Source organism: Microtus ochrogaster, chromosome 6 (genome assembly GCF_000317375.1).
Source record: "Microtus ochrogaster isolate Prairie Vole_2 chromosome 6, MicOch1.0, whole genome shotgun sequence".
In the NCBI taxonomy this organism is placed as follows: Eukaryota; Metazoa; Chordata; class Mammalia; order Rodentia; family Cricetidae; genus Microtus; species Microtus ochrogaster.
In genome coordinates, this window is record NC_022013.1 from 16,964,815 (window position 1) to 16,979,251 (window position 14,437).

Consider the following 14,437-nt stretch of genomic DNA (forward strand, 5'->3'; position numbering starts at 1 on the left):
AGATGTCAGGAAGCTTTCTGGACACTTAGAGGGAGGTGTGTAGGATCGAGGTATGCTGTACACATATGTGACGTGTGAAATTTTCAAAGAATAAAACTGTTACTTAAAATAGAAAAAAAAAGGTTTTGCTTATCTTAGTGGTCAGTTAATATTTAGAAAAATGATTATTTTACTTCTTAGAGATAATATATCTCTAAATCTTCATTGATTATCTCCATGTCTGTTGTAGCACAGGCTTGAACCTCTATGCCAGTTAATTGAAAAGTCTACCTTACATATTATTTACTGTTTATGTAGATTCTCAAAATTACCAGATATGGAAGATTGAAATATATGTGTATGTTTATGTGTGTGTGTATTAAACAGTTTTTTAATATAGTCATAGATAGATAGATAGATAGATAGCTAGATAGATAGATAGCTAGATAGATAGATAGATAGATAGATAGATAGATAGATAGATAGATAGATAGATAGATACACAGTTTAGACAATTCTCCAATGCCTAAGGTAGCTGGTGTAATGAACAATTTTCATTTCCTTTATTCAACAATATTTTACAGAAAAGGTTGTTCTCATTATGTGAACCTCAAGTCATCACAATTTAAAATATCTTTAACACAGCATCTTTCTGGGATCTCTCATACAGCCCAATGACAATTCCTTCAAAATAGATATGGATGAACAGATGTCCCATTTTTTCCCCTACATTGCATCTTTGACACATATTTCCATCATGACTATTAGTGCTGGATTTTCAAGCAGATCAATGTAAAATGTCACAAACATGCATGCTTCCTGTGAAACATTAAAAGTTTAATACCTACATAGTTTTGTATCATCCTTATCTGCATATAAATAAAATACAAACATATACATGGGCTAAAAAGTTATTTGCTTAAATGTCAAGAAAGTTGTCTAATAATAGCAATGGTATTTTTTTTTTGCTTGATTCCTTTCTGTATATTTCTGTGATTTTAATATATGACAATTTGAGGAAATCATTTGGGGATCTGTCACTGAATATTTATAGGCATTGTAAGAGGCTCATCTACTTTGGGAGAATACTGCATCAGAAGAAGACAAATCATAGTCTTCAGATTTTTTAAAAGCAGAACACATAGTTACACAAGAATCCTGTCTTGCTCTTCTTTAATATGCATAGAACCTTCTAGCAGCCTGCAGAGCAAGCTCAAACCATATCAAAGCATTTCTGTAAGCTTTTCTGCCCCCACAATACAGATGATCTATTATTGCAAATTCCTGGCACAGACTTTAACACTGACTCAGCGATGTCTAATATCACGTGTGCTCATCCCAGCTGCCCATCACGAGATGATCCAGTCAACATTTCTATTGTACTTCCTTGATCAGGATGCTTAACAACATGAGACTTGGCTGGTGACTATATAATATGTCCCTAATGCTATTGACAGTCTAGCCAAAGAAAAATGCTATAATTTATCCTACTGGCTTTGAAATGCCAGTAAGAGTCTATTCACTGTTGCTTCACACTGTATAAATGTCTAAATCCAATACACTAAGTCAAATGCATGTGGCAGAAAAGGAGAATATTCGGCATTTATTAGAGAGAAATGATAGTCTTTCCATATCTGACATTTTCAGTCTTAACAGCTTAGTTCAAAAGGGGTTATTTCTCCTCTTTTAGTTAAAAACTGATTCACAAATATCCCCAAGGCATAGATTAGAAGTATCTACACTGCCCCCCTGTTTTTCTATATTTTTCCCATTAATCTTGTGTGCGTGTATGAAAGCAGTCATACATCTGGTACAGTACAAGTATGAAGACTAGAAGACATCCTTTGTCATCATCTTCCATCTTGTTTGAAGCAGTCTATTTTTGTGCCTAGATCTCATATATAGTAGGCTGCCTGGCCTGGCTCCACCTTCTATTGTAACATTCAAGTTTTGGGATAATAGATGTCTATTGGTGTGCTTGGTTTTGTGTGGTTTCTAGAAACTTATCTCAGGTGCTTTTTCCACTGAACCGTATCACCAGAGTCTGTACTTTCTTCCCTCTCTGATGCAAAAGTAGTTATAACTAAAATTTGAATGACATTATTATTTATTTATTATTAATTATGTATTATATATTATTAATGTGGCTATTATTTCTTTATCTCTGAAGAGCTTTTTAAATGTATGTATTGTTATTGTTAGTGTGCATACTCATAAATATGTTTTCATGGTCATGTATTGTTGAAGGAGCTGTGGGTTGCATTCCTGCCACCCTGCTCCCAGCTGCCTGGCTAGCTTATGCCCTGAAATAACAACAAACAAACTATATTTATTTAAACACTCCCTGGCCCATTTCTATTAATGTGTGTAGCACCAAGGTGCACTTACCAGAAAGATTCTAGCCTACGTCCATCCTGGGTCTGAGCTTCATCGCATCTGCCCCAGAGAGCAGTGGCCTGGCATCTGAGCTCACTTCTCTTCTTCCTAGCATTCTGTTCTGTTTACTCCACCTACCTAATTTTCTGTCCTATCAGGACCAAGGCAGTTTCTTTATTTAACCAATGACCTTCCTCCATCAATGTATGACATAGTACACATACAAAAGTCAAATAAACCTTTTTTTCCTTCCCTCTTTCTGTGGGTTCTTGGGATCAAATTCATGCCATCAGGCTCTGTGGAGAAAACAGACAATCACTGAGTAATCATCTTGGCTCCTCTTTTAAGACAGACTGAATGTAGGCCTTTAAAATCTCTGATGATAACATCTGTCTCTTCCAGTTTCTAATTGTAACCTCACATTTTCTAGCATGTATGTCTCACATCTTTTATCTTATGTTTTACTTCAATTCCCTTTGATCAGTTCTTCCAAATAGAGGATTCATGAGAATTGTTTGTTTAGAGTTGTCTTGGGCCTATTTCCTTATCTCTTCCTTAACTTCCTATCTATATTCTTAGAACTTGGCATGTTCGTCCTCTGTGATAACCCTCACAGTGATGCCCACAGGAAAGGCTCTATCCTTGGCTTGGGTAAAAGTATCTTGACAATTCTTTCTGATCACCTTAGTTTCAATTCCCTGAAAGTATTGTAAGGAGCCTGTGCTACACATTCATAAACAAAATCCAGGGGTTAAATCTTTAATTTGTTCCTTATTCAGAGATATGGTAATTTGAGAAATCAACAAGGACTCTGCTTTTCCTGGAACAATAACAACAACAAAATCAATTCAATTTGATGGTCATGTGGCCATGTTAGCCTTTCTTTTCTGGCCAGATAGGCCTTGTCACTGAGATTCCCCCTTCCCCATCATTACTGTGTGTGCAAGTGTCAAGGGGATGTCACACATATCAAGGTCATTGAATCTTACATATCTCCTGAACTGTCTAATAGCATTCTAGATTAATACAGAACAAAACAGCTATCATCAGTGTATAAATTCTTAGGTATGGTTGTTACTGCTATAATAAAACACCATGCTTATTACTATGTGATGTAATGCCATTACCAAAGCCAACTTGAGTTCAGTGTGGTTAGTTTTATGTTTTATGTTCAGTGTGGTTTGATCCATTTGGACTTGAGTTTTGTTCATGTTGATAGATATGGATCTATTTTCATTCTTCTATGTGTTGGTATCCCATTATACCAGCACCATTTGTTGAATATGCTTTTTTTTTCATTTTATATTTTTAGCTTCTTTGTCAAAAATCTTGTGTCCATGGGTGCATGAGTTGATATATGGATCTTCTATTCGATTCCATTTTTCCTCCTGTCTGTCTTCATGCCAATATCAAGCTGTTTTCATTGTTGTACCTCTATAGTAGAAACTGAAGTCAGGGATTGTGAAGCCTCCTGAAGTTCCTTTTATAGTACAGGATTCTTTTGGTTTTCTGGGATTATTTTATTTTTTCCATATGAAGTTAGTATTGTTCTTTTGAGGTCTCTAAGGGATTTTTCTAGGCATTGCATTGAATCTGCACTTTGACTTTGGTAAGATTGCCAATTTTACTATGTTAATTATTCCTACCCAAGAGCATGAGAGATCTTTCCATTTTCTTGTGTTTTCTTTAATTTCTTTCTTCAAAGTTTTAAAGTTCTTGTCATACGGATCTTTCACTTGTTTGGTTAGAGTTACCCCCAAGATATTTTATGTTATTTGTGGTGATTGTGAAGGGTGGTGTTTCCTTGATATCTTTCTCAGACTGTTTATCATCTGTAAAAGGGAGGGCTATAGTATCATCTGTAAAAGGGAGGGCTATAGATTTTTTTGAGTTAATCTTGTATTCTGCTACATTACTGAAGATGTTTATGAGTTATAGGAGTTCCCTGGTTGGTGCAGGAGAATTGTCTGTAATCTGTCAATCATGTTATAAATAAACGCCTGATTGGACAGGCAGGAAATATAGGCGGGAAAACCAGACAGGAAGTAGAAATGATATAATGAGAACAGGAGAATTCTGAGAAGGAGGAAGTTGATTCCTCCCACTTCTGCCCAGACCACAGAAGTAGCAGGATGTGAGCTGCCCCACTGAAAAAAGGTACTGAGCCACATGGCTAACATAGATCAGAAAAATGGGTTAATCAAGAGGTGAGAGTTATCCATTGAGAGGCTAGAGCTAATGGGCCAATCAGCTTTATAATTTATGGAGACCTATGTGTGATTTTCTTTGGAGATAAACAGTTGAGGGGACCTGGTGAGAGGACAGAAAAAATAAGCAAGCAGGGCCTGGCCCCCTCATGTTACACCTGGTAAAATTTTTGAGTCACTTATGTAAACTATCATATCATCAGCAAATAATGATAGTCTTATTTCTTCTAAAAATTCCACCTTAAACATTGTCTTTTAAAAACTTACAAAGTCTCTCTAAAATATCAAGAAAACTTTCTAAAATATCTAAGATATTCTGACTATCTCTAAAGCATCTGAAGTCCCTGCAAAATCTGAGGAGGAAAACAGTAACTGTGCGCTCCTATAATGTAAAATCCAAGTTACATACTTTGTATTTCAAAAAGGAAGAACCAGGGCACAGTTACCATCAGGTCAAAGCAAATACAAGTCTAACATCGTATGTGCAGTGTTGAATATTTGAGATACAGTCCCTATCCTCTGGGCCTCACAGACTTAGAAAATTCTTCTTCTCTAGCTCTGTCATCCATAACACATGTAGGTTCTTTGTGGGCTCAGGCTACCCATACTCTATGCCTGCTACTGTCCTTGGTAATCATCCAGGAGTACTAGCATCTACAAAATTCTAGATTCTCACCTGCAATTTTATCAGTTGCCTCTTTGGACTCTCTTGAGACCCTGATCAAGCCAAGTGGTGTGAAATTACAACTTCTGTCCTTGACTTGCTCATTCCTGGCATGTCTACTGCAACTGAGTCTACAATGTTACTAAATGGCCTCGCCTGCCCTCATTTAGAGACTCTAGGCCTGCCACATTTTATCAAGCCTCAACTACTCTCCATGTCTTCAGGCCTTCAAATCCAGCAGTTCCTGGGGAATTCACATATGTTATAAAGTTCATTTGCCTGACTGGGAGGAAACCTTGACTGCCTCTCGAACACAGCATCTGGGGACTGACTGAAGAAACACTTGCCAAGAAGACTTTTGCTCAGTGATGCCAGTCTCATTTTAAACATTGCTGATTCTTCCGTCCCAGCTGACCACTAGGGATTGTCCCAGCAAAGCAAAGATTTCCCTTTAGTGATTCTAGTCTCTTGTTAATCACAGATAATTCTTCAGCTTTATGTGCTCAAAACCACAAATTTATTTTTTTCTCAGAACCACAAATTCTTAATTTAGCCAATTTAGCTTCCCCAATAAATATTTAAGGAACTATCAAAACTTTTCTTTGAAACATCACAAACTAAGCCTTTATTGTCTGCATTTTTCTCAAGACTATTTACTTCCCAAGTTTAGAAGGTACATCCCACTGGGCTCTAAGCACTCAATGACTTTTATAGGCCAAAATTTAATGACACTATCACACCCCCCCCAAAACCCAAGGGTCAGGTCTATCAGAGAAATATCCCGTGCACTTGAAACCAATTTCTGTCTTTGTTAGTTTTTTTTTTTTTATTGCTAAGATAAAACACCAAAACCAAAAGCAACTTGTGGTTGAATACATTTATTTAGATCTAATGAGCAGCCTTGTACAACAGATTGGAACATCAATGTGGCCAACTAAATCCACTTAAAACCCGAGATCTCTTGAAAAGAAATTCTATATTCTAAAATACAAAGTTTAGCTGCATTTTTTTTTTTTTTTGGATGAGCTCTGTTTGATGGCCATGGTTACATTAAGAGAGGTCTTCTTGACTCAGCCATAGCAGAAAAAAGCCACACAGTTTTGAAATGGTGGCTTTCTGGGCTGTGCTCCCAGGAAAAACTCTGGCTCTTTCAGGAGCCTGAGTATTTAAATGAGTTTTGTGGGCAGTATTCTGCAAGTCACTTGGTGGCAGCATGTGCCAACTGGTTATCAGAGTTAAGGTGGTGAGGAAGGCTTTCACATGGTAGTCTCAGAGGTAGTGAATAAACTTATTCCATGTCAGACTGGGTGGAGCAAACAGGCAGAGTTGTATTGCCCTAGCAATACCACTGCTTAGGTTTTTGAGAAGGGCTTAGCATTTTAAGAAGTCATCCTGATCAGCAAAGGATTATAGATACGCAATAAGGACAGATTCAGACATAAAATAACTCTAAATAAGACAGTGTATTTAAAAATGTACACTGGCTTGGAAGAGAGAAGAAAAAAGTATAGAGTGTCATAAAAGAAAGTAAATGGGTTAGAAAAAGTAAAGTCTGTAAAGAGACAGATTATAGATGGTCATAGATTAAAGAAGTAATGATATAAAATAAAAATTAAAAAGTAATGGAAAAAATTAGCCACATAAAGATGAAAAATTCAGAGAGTCTTAATTATGTATATTATTGTGTTTTATTTGAATGTTTTGACTGTGAAGGAGCTAAGTAACCAACATATATACTTTAAAGATATTTTTTCTTGAAAATTTTAGTCTATGGATTTGTTGCTTTATAAAGGAGGTTATTCTATTGTTACCACAGAGGATGAGAACCTGTGGATTAATTCCAGACTAATGTGGTTTTATGGACCAAGAGCCCCTGAAAGGTCACCATGAACTCCCTCAAAATAACTTTGCCCAATAAAAAGCAGAACACAGTTTGGAGAGAAATATGCCGAAATTTCTTAAATGATTGATTAAAATGTTTGTTTACATTTAAAGTGGGATATTCTATAGAAATGAATAATATTTCATTGGTATAAATCTTGGCTTATTGATACAAATTTAAGGTCAATTTTTTATATGTGTATTTCTGCTCTTGATTAAGGTTTTATGTTTTTGCAGCTCATTTAAAATGTATAATTAAGAAACCTAGGTTAATAGAGACTCGACTATAATAGTCAAACTCGTTATGTTAGTTATGTTTTCTAGACATGTAGAGATAGGTATTCTACAAATCTTTCAGAGACCTTCAGAATATCACATTTAAAATGTTTAAAATCTTAGAACTTTTCCTGACAATGAAACACATATACTCCTGGCAGCACCAATCTACTTTAAGAGGAAGATGGGTATCAAAGAGACCCCTTATGCAGTTTGCTCACCATTTGGGCAAGAAACTCCTCTTGCCTGAACTGTTTGATGTTATGCTGTATGAACTGGACATGCATCACCCACAGAAAAATAACTGCTGAACTTGCTTACATGTGAGATGTTCCTTCAGGGTTCCTGTTACATGAAAGAGTCTGCTAGACATTTTGCATGACACAGAAGAATGTGACCTGACAAATTGCCAATATAGGCAGAATTGTCTTTGAAATTTCCTGGTTCATAGAAAAGTCTGCCAGATACTATGGGCCAGTAGGCTGAGGATGGGTACTTGCAACATTACAGAAGAACTTTGGGTGACTATCCAGACAGCAAGATGTCTTTGTCAATTGTAGAGATTGGAAGTTGCTTACAATGTACTTTCTGTTTACTTAGGTAATATTATATTCTTCTGGAGCTTTTAATGGAGTTAACAAATAGATAGTTACAATTATAGTTTTCCTTAGTTATGACAAAAGATAAAGTAGATAAAAATATTATAACTGTACTTGCTTGATACTTGTTTGTTATATGTAATTTTTCTTTGTTAAAGTTAAAACATTCCTTTTAACAGAAAAGGAGAGGTGATGTGGGATTCCCCTCTGTATGCTATGAATATCATTGGTTAATAAAAAAAAAACTGTGTTGGCTCCTGATAGGGCAAAGGAGCTAGGTGAGGAAAACTAAACTGAATGCTGGGAGAAAGAAGGCAGAGTCAGTGAGAGGCCATGTAGTCCCACCAGTGACAGATTCTGGACAGAACTTTACCTGGTAATCCACAGACATGTGGCAATACATAGATTAATAGAAATGGACCTAATTAAGTTATAAGAGTTAGCCAATAAGAAGCTAGAGCTAATGAGCAAAACAGTTATTCAATTAATACAGCTTCTGTTTGGTTATTTCGGGGCTGAGCAACCAGGAACAAACAAGCAGCCTCCCTACAATCGTAGTCCATCATTCAGAGAAGTCAAGGAAGGAAGTTAAGGTAGATGCCTAAAGGCTGGAACTGAATTTAAGGCCATATTTTTGCTCTAGTGGATTGTTCAGCCTCCTTTTTTTAAATACTGCGGAAGACTTGAACAACAGTAACATTTCCCACTGTGGGCTGGGCCTTCCCACATGAATCAGTAAGTAAAAAGATACTTCAAGGTTAAGGTTAAGCCAATCGTATGGATACATTTTCTTAATTCAAGACTCCAACTTCTGGATGTGTTTAATTTGTGTCAAGTGGACAACCATACCAGCACAAGGATAAGACTCTTGCCATTGCTTTGTAGAAAGTTTATAGCCCTAGCATCCTTCTTCACATCCTCTTTGTGATCTTGTTTCTTTTCAAGTTTAGTTAACCAACCATATGTAGCAGGCAGGAACTATCCCCTGAGTACTCTTTCAGAATGCCCTTCCTCTGCTCTCCATAGTCCTTACAAATCTCCCTGTTTATGTGATCATGCATTCCTGCCTAGTTCATGAACATACATCAGAATGAGAACTCCCCAGTGAATCACTACATTGTTTCATCCACTTTCTTCACAGACTAATGAAATGCATAAAGAATGGGAAACCAAAACAGTTTTGCATCTGTGACAGGAATGCAAATGCCTATGCAGGTATACACACACATACAAATACACACACTCATGCACATACAGACACACTCCTGCACACACATGTGCACATACAGAGGCATTCATCTATATATAATACAAGCACACATGAATGCATGCATACCTTCAGCCACACACATACAAAGATATTCTCTCTCTCTCTCTCTCTCTCTCTCTCTCTCTCTCTCTCTCTTTCTCTCTCTCTCTCTCTCTCCACCCTGTTCCTTTTTGAAGAAAGAGTAAGAATGCAGAAGAAATGAAATTGCTTGTGGTAAATTTTCAGAAAATTTCTATTTCCTTTCTAAGAGCAATGTCATCCCTGACTCAGTTTACATTTTACACTAGAGCACTTTGTCTCTTCCATTTTCTTGGTGTTAACGGTCCTTCTTGGATGAATGACACAAAGTATGAGTGAAGGATGGCTGTGCAGAAGAGCCCCTGAGATTTAAAGTACATTTTAAATGGCAGGGCTATGATGGATTCAATTCCGCTTGTCCTTGAGAAAAGGCAGGGACAACATGTTGGGTAATAATTGCTCTGCCTTGCTAGAAGGCAGAGCACTTGGCTTATAGAGCATTGATTCATTTCAAACTTGTGTCTCTTCCAGCCCCAGGGCATGCCCCACTATTGAAATTGACACAGAACAGGCAAAGATGAATGTGTAAAAGCTGTGGAGCCCCGAGGCTGATATTGATGAGGCAATGTCCTTGGTAAGTTTGTTTCCTGTAGCTTTTCTCCATCACAGAAGGCATCATAGGACCACAGCAAGTACCAAAACTGTTTCCACAATCAACATATTGGAATCCACCTTTATGTTTCTTCAAAGGGGAGAAGAAATAATACCGAGTTCCAGAATTAAGAGTCAGGGCCTGGGGCAAAGTTGGCAGTGATACCACATGCAGAAGCCTTTGTTTAAGCATTTCTTTTGCAAGTAGAGATTTAGCCCATATAGCTACTTGCTTTGTAATTTTAATTTCTAGCCAAGGACACACACACTGAAGTTCAGTGACAGCTATAGCCAAAGGATTATTTCCTGTCTATGAATACCGCAAATATATTTTCTGTCCCTATGAGCCAAGTAAATACTTTTGACTCTACCAAACAGATACTTTGTACTAATAGTCTCTTCCTATTCCCATGTATAAAGCAGATAGTTCCATTCCCTGTTTCTGATTATTAAGGAATAAATAGTATTCATTACTTCTATGAAAAATTTTAATTAATTTATTTACCATGATAAGATTAAAAGTAATTATAACATCTATCAACACCTATCTAGAGAATAAGGCTGAGCCTTCATTAAAAGTTTGTATACAACAACCAGGTGCTTACTTATGGGCACTCGTTAGAGCACTAGCTCTGCTTCTACCACCCATCCAAAACCTGAACACCTCTATTGAGAACCAACTAGAGAGAGGCTTTAAGATAGGCCAAGTACTTGCCAGGTGATGATAATGCACACCTTCAATTCCGGCATTCAGGAAGCAGATGCAGAAAAAAATAAATGAGTTCAAAGGCAGTCTAGTCTACAAAATGAGTTCCAGGACAGCTAGGACTACACAGAGAAACACTTTCTCAAAATACCAGAAGAATAAATGATTGATTGTTTGATAGATACATAGATAAATAGATAGATGCTTAGATACATAGATGGATATATTAACAATCAGATAGAAAGACAAAGAGAGAGAGAGATAAACAGGCAGACAGACATAAAGACAGACAGATAGGTAGGTAGATAAGATGGGGCAAGTTCAAACTCAGAAAATACTACCTTAGAACCCCCCAACACTGCCCTTCAGTGATTTAAATATTAAATATTCTTATATACTGAGACTTTGGAATACTCATTTGATATATTTGGTCTTTTCACTTTGAGTTTAGAATGTGAAATCGCAGGGTCCTGCTCTGCCAACATGCCTGCCATTGGGTGTCATGCCTCCCTTCTGTTATGTACTATTATCTGTCCAGAACCATAACCCAAAATAGAGTTGCTTTCGGTCATGGTGTTCAATCACAGAGACAGTAAGGTAGCTAATACTGGCCCTGAGGCAACGTTGGTACATGTTCTTCTGACTTTTGTCTTTGAGACACTGACACGGTTCTGGTAGGGCAGTTTTGTCTTGGGGGTTAAGTCTGCTCAGTTATAGGATCTGAAAAGCCAATATTCTCAGTGAGAGAATTCTTCCTATCTACAAGATGAAAGCTTCTGTTTTGTTTGATTTTCTTTTGTTTTAGCATGGGTTTAACTTTTCTTAATTACCAAGACAGTGGAGAGTCCCATAGTCTTCTATTCCTGTACTTTTAACTGTAAATGCCCCCACACCTTTCCAAATGTTTCCTTTTTCTCATTCTTATCAATTCTCTTTCTTCAGACCTGTTAATGCCAATTTGCTAACAATAAATATTTATATTTTGTTATAGTTAAAGTCTTTGCATATTTCTCTCAATGTTGAAACTCATCATATATATACATATATATGTATATATATATACCCACACATATATATGACATGTTATCTGACATGTGCTTATAATACTAGTGCTGAGAAGGCAGGTTTTGGAACTTATTGGAAAACTACACCACATAAACACACATGCACATTTATACATTATATATATATATATATACATATATGCATCACGTCTATACACACATATGTGTATATTCACTCACACACTTTATATGTGTACCCATATGTGTACATATAAACATATATACATATGTGTTTGTATGTATTTATGTAGTTTGTGTATATATACACATAAAAATGCATATACACATAACTTACATATACATATGTGTGTGTGTCTTAGTTAGGTTTTCATTGCTGTGAAGAAACACCAGGACCATGGCAACTCTTATAAAGGAAAACATTGTAAGCCAGTTGGGGCTGGCTTACACTTCGGAAGTTTATCCCATTATCATCATGGCAGGAAACATAGTATCATGCATGCAGACATGGTGCTGGAGAAGTAGCTGAGAGTTCTACTTCTGGATCTTCAGGCAGCATGAAGAGAGAGTAATACTGGGCCTTGCTTGAGCTTCTGTAACCTCAAAATCTGCCCTCAGTGACAATTTCCCACCAACCGCATCACACTAACTCCAACAAGGCCACTCCCCCAGTAGTGTCACTCCCTATGAGACTTGGGCCATTTTTATCTCAGCCACTACAGTGCACACGTCTAGTACTTCTCTTCATGCTCCATGACTCACTGTACCTCCACCTGTATAGCTTGTTGGGAAAAAAAAAAAAGCTTTTGGGAAAGCCATGTCTTTTTCAATGCTGTTCTCATCAGGCAGATGGCTACTTCTGCTATCATATAATAAGAGCATGTTAGTTAAGATTATATCTTAAAGGGCAGAATTATTATCATATTTCACCGCATAATCGATTTATATTTTTGTGTTACATATTTACATACAGGGAGTTTTTGAAGTTAAAACTATGTTCAAACAGTGAGTACAGGGAGGAGTTCCAGATGTAATTTGCACATTTGGGGGAGGTGTGGTCCTGCAGGGCTTATGTTGATAGTGGTGAACATTAAGGATTCAAAAGCCTGCTCCAGTTTCTTTCTCCTGGCCTTGAGTTTCTGAATCAGGAAGCTGTTGCTCTGAACTTACTACTCAAGCCCCATGGCTGCATATCTGCTGCCATGTCCCCTACCATGATATTCATGGATTTATCCTCTTAAACTGTAAGCAAGTCCCCAATTATAGACTGTCTTTTATAAGCAGCCTTGCTCATAGTTTCTCCTCAGAAAAAAAATAACAGTGACTGAATAGGAAGTGAATTCAAAATCTGTATATGGTGTGTGTGTGTGTGTGTGTGTGTGTGTAGGTATATGCATATGAAAATTAGAGGTCAAACTTGGGTGTTGCTCCTCTGAGGCCACAGACACATTTTAAAAAACAAATCTTCTCCCTTGCCTAGATCTTTCCAGATAAGCTAACCTGTCTTAACACAGATTCTCAAGGACCTGCATGTCTTTTTCTTCCACAGTACTGATGTACAGGCACTCATTACTGCTCCTGGGTTTTTAAATGTTAGTTCAAACTCAAATTGTCATGTTTGCAAGGCAAATGCGCTGTCTCCACAGCCCTTCAATCCTCTCAATGGCCCTTTATATCTAGAAGTCCCTTACTGTGACTGCCTGTAACTTTAATGAATTAGTAAGAAGCAGGTGAGACATTGTCTGTCTAACTTGACCTGCTAATGCCAGTTCCCTCTGGAATTCCACAACTTCGAGGTGGAAGAAACCAGTTGCACTCAAGTGTTTAAGTCCTAAGCCAAAACTAAAGGTTTTATGCTGCTTCTAGCTAGTTTTATGTCAACTGGACACAAGCTAGTATCTGAAAAGAGGGACCTCTATTTAGAAAATGTTTTCATAAGATCATGCTAGAGGGCATTTTTGTCATTAGTGATTGATGAGGGAGGGCTTAACCTAATGTGGGTGGTGCTATCACTGGGTTGGTTTTCCTGGGTTCTGTATGAGACCAGGCTGAACAAACTATGAAAATCAAACTGGCAAACATCACACCTCCATGGCCTCTGCAACAGTTTCTGTCTTCAGGTTTCTGTCCTGTTTGGATTCCTGTCCGGACTTTCCTCATTGAAGGATTGTTACCTTGTAGTATAAGTTAAAATCAATCCTTTACTCCCCAAGTTGTTTTGGTCATGGTGTTTCATCAAATAAATAGTAACCCTTTTAAGACACACCTAGACCATGCTACAGAGGTAGGACAGACATGAAAGGTCACACAATTCGGACAGCTATGAAATACTCAGCATATCTCACAAATGGTGTGTTTCCTCACTTTCTCATTGTTGTGACAAACTAATCAGATAAACAGCTTATGAATAGGAAAGACTTATTTAGTCTCAGGATTTGAGAAGTTTCAGTTCACCGGTCTCTAGCTCCATCTTGAGTGGGCCTGGAATACTGCAGGCCATCATGGCAGATAGTTGATGGGTGAGTGCTGCACTGGGCTCTACTTCCTAAAAGCACAACTATCCCAGTAGCATCACAGACCATATCGGAACGTTAATATGTGTAGGGCACATTTCTGATTCTACTGTAGAGGTGATATACTACCTGTGGTGGTGTGCAGAAAGTGTTTACTTAGTGGTAGCAAGTCCCCATGACTATTTTTGTTCTAATTCTAATGAACACAGGAAGAAGCTTATGTATCTTTCATGTGTGTGATCATTCAGGACTAACTACTTTATAAAAGTTCTCTA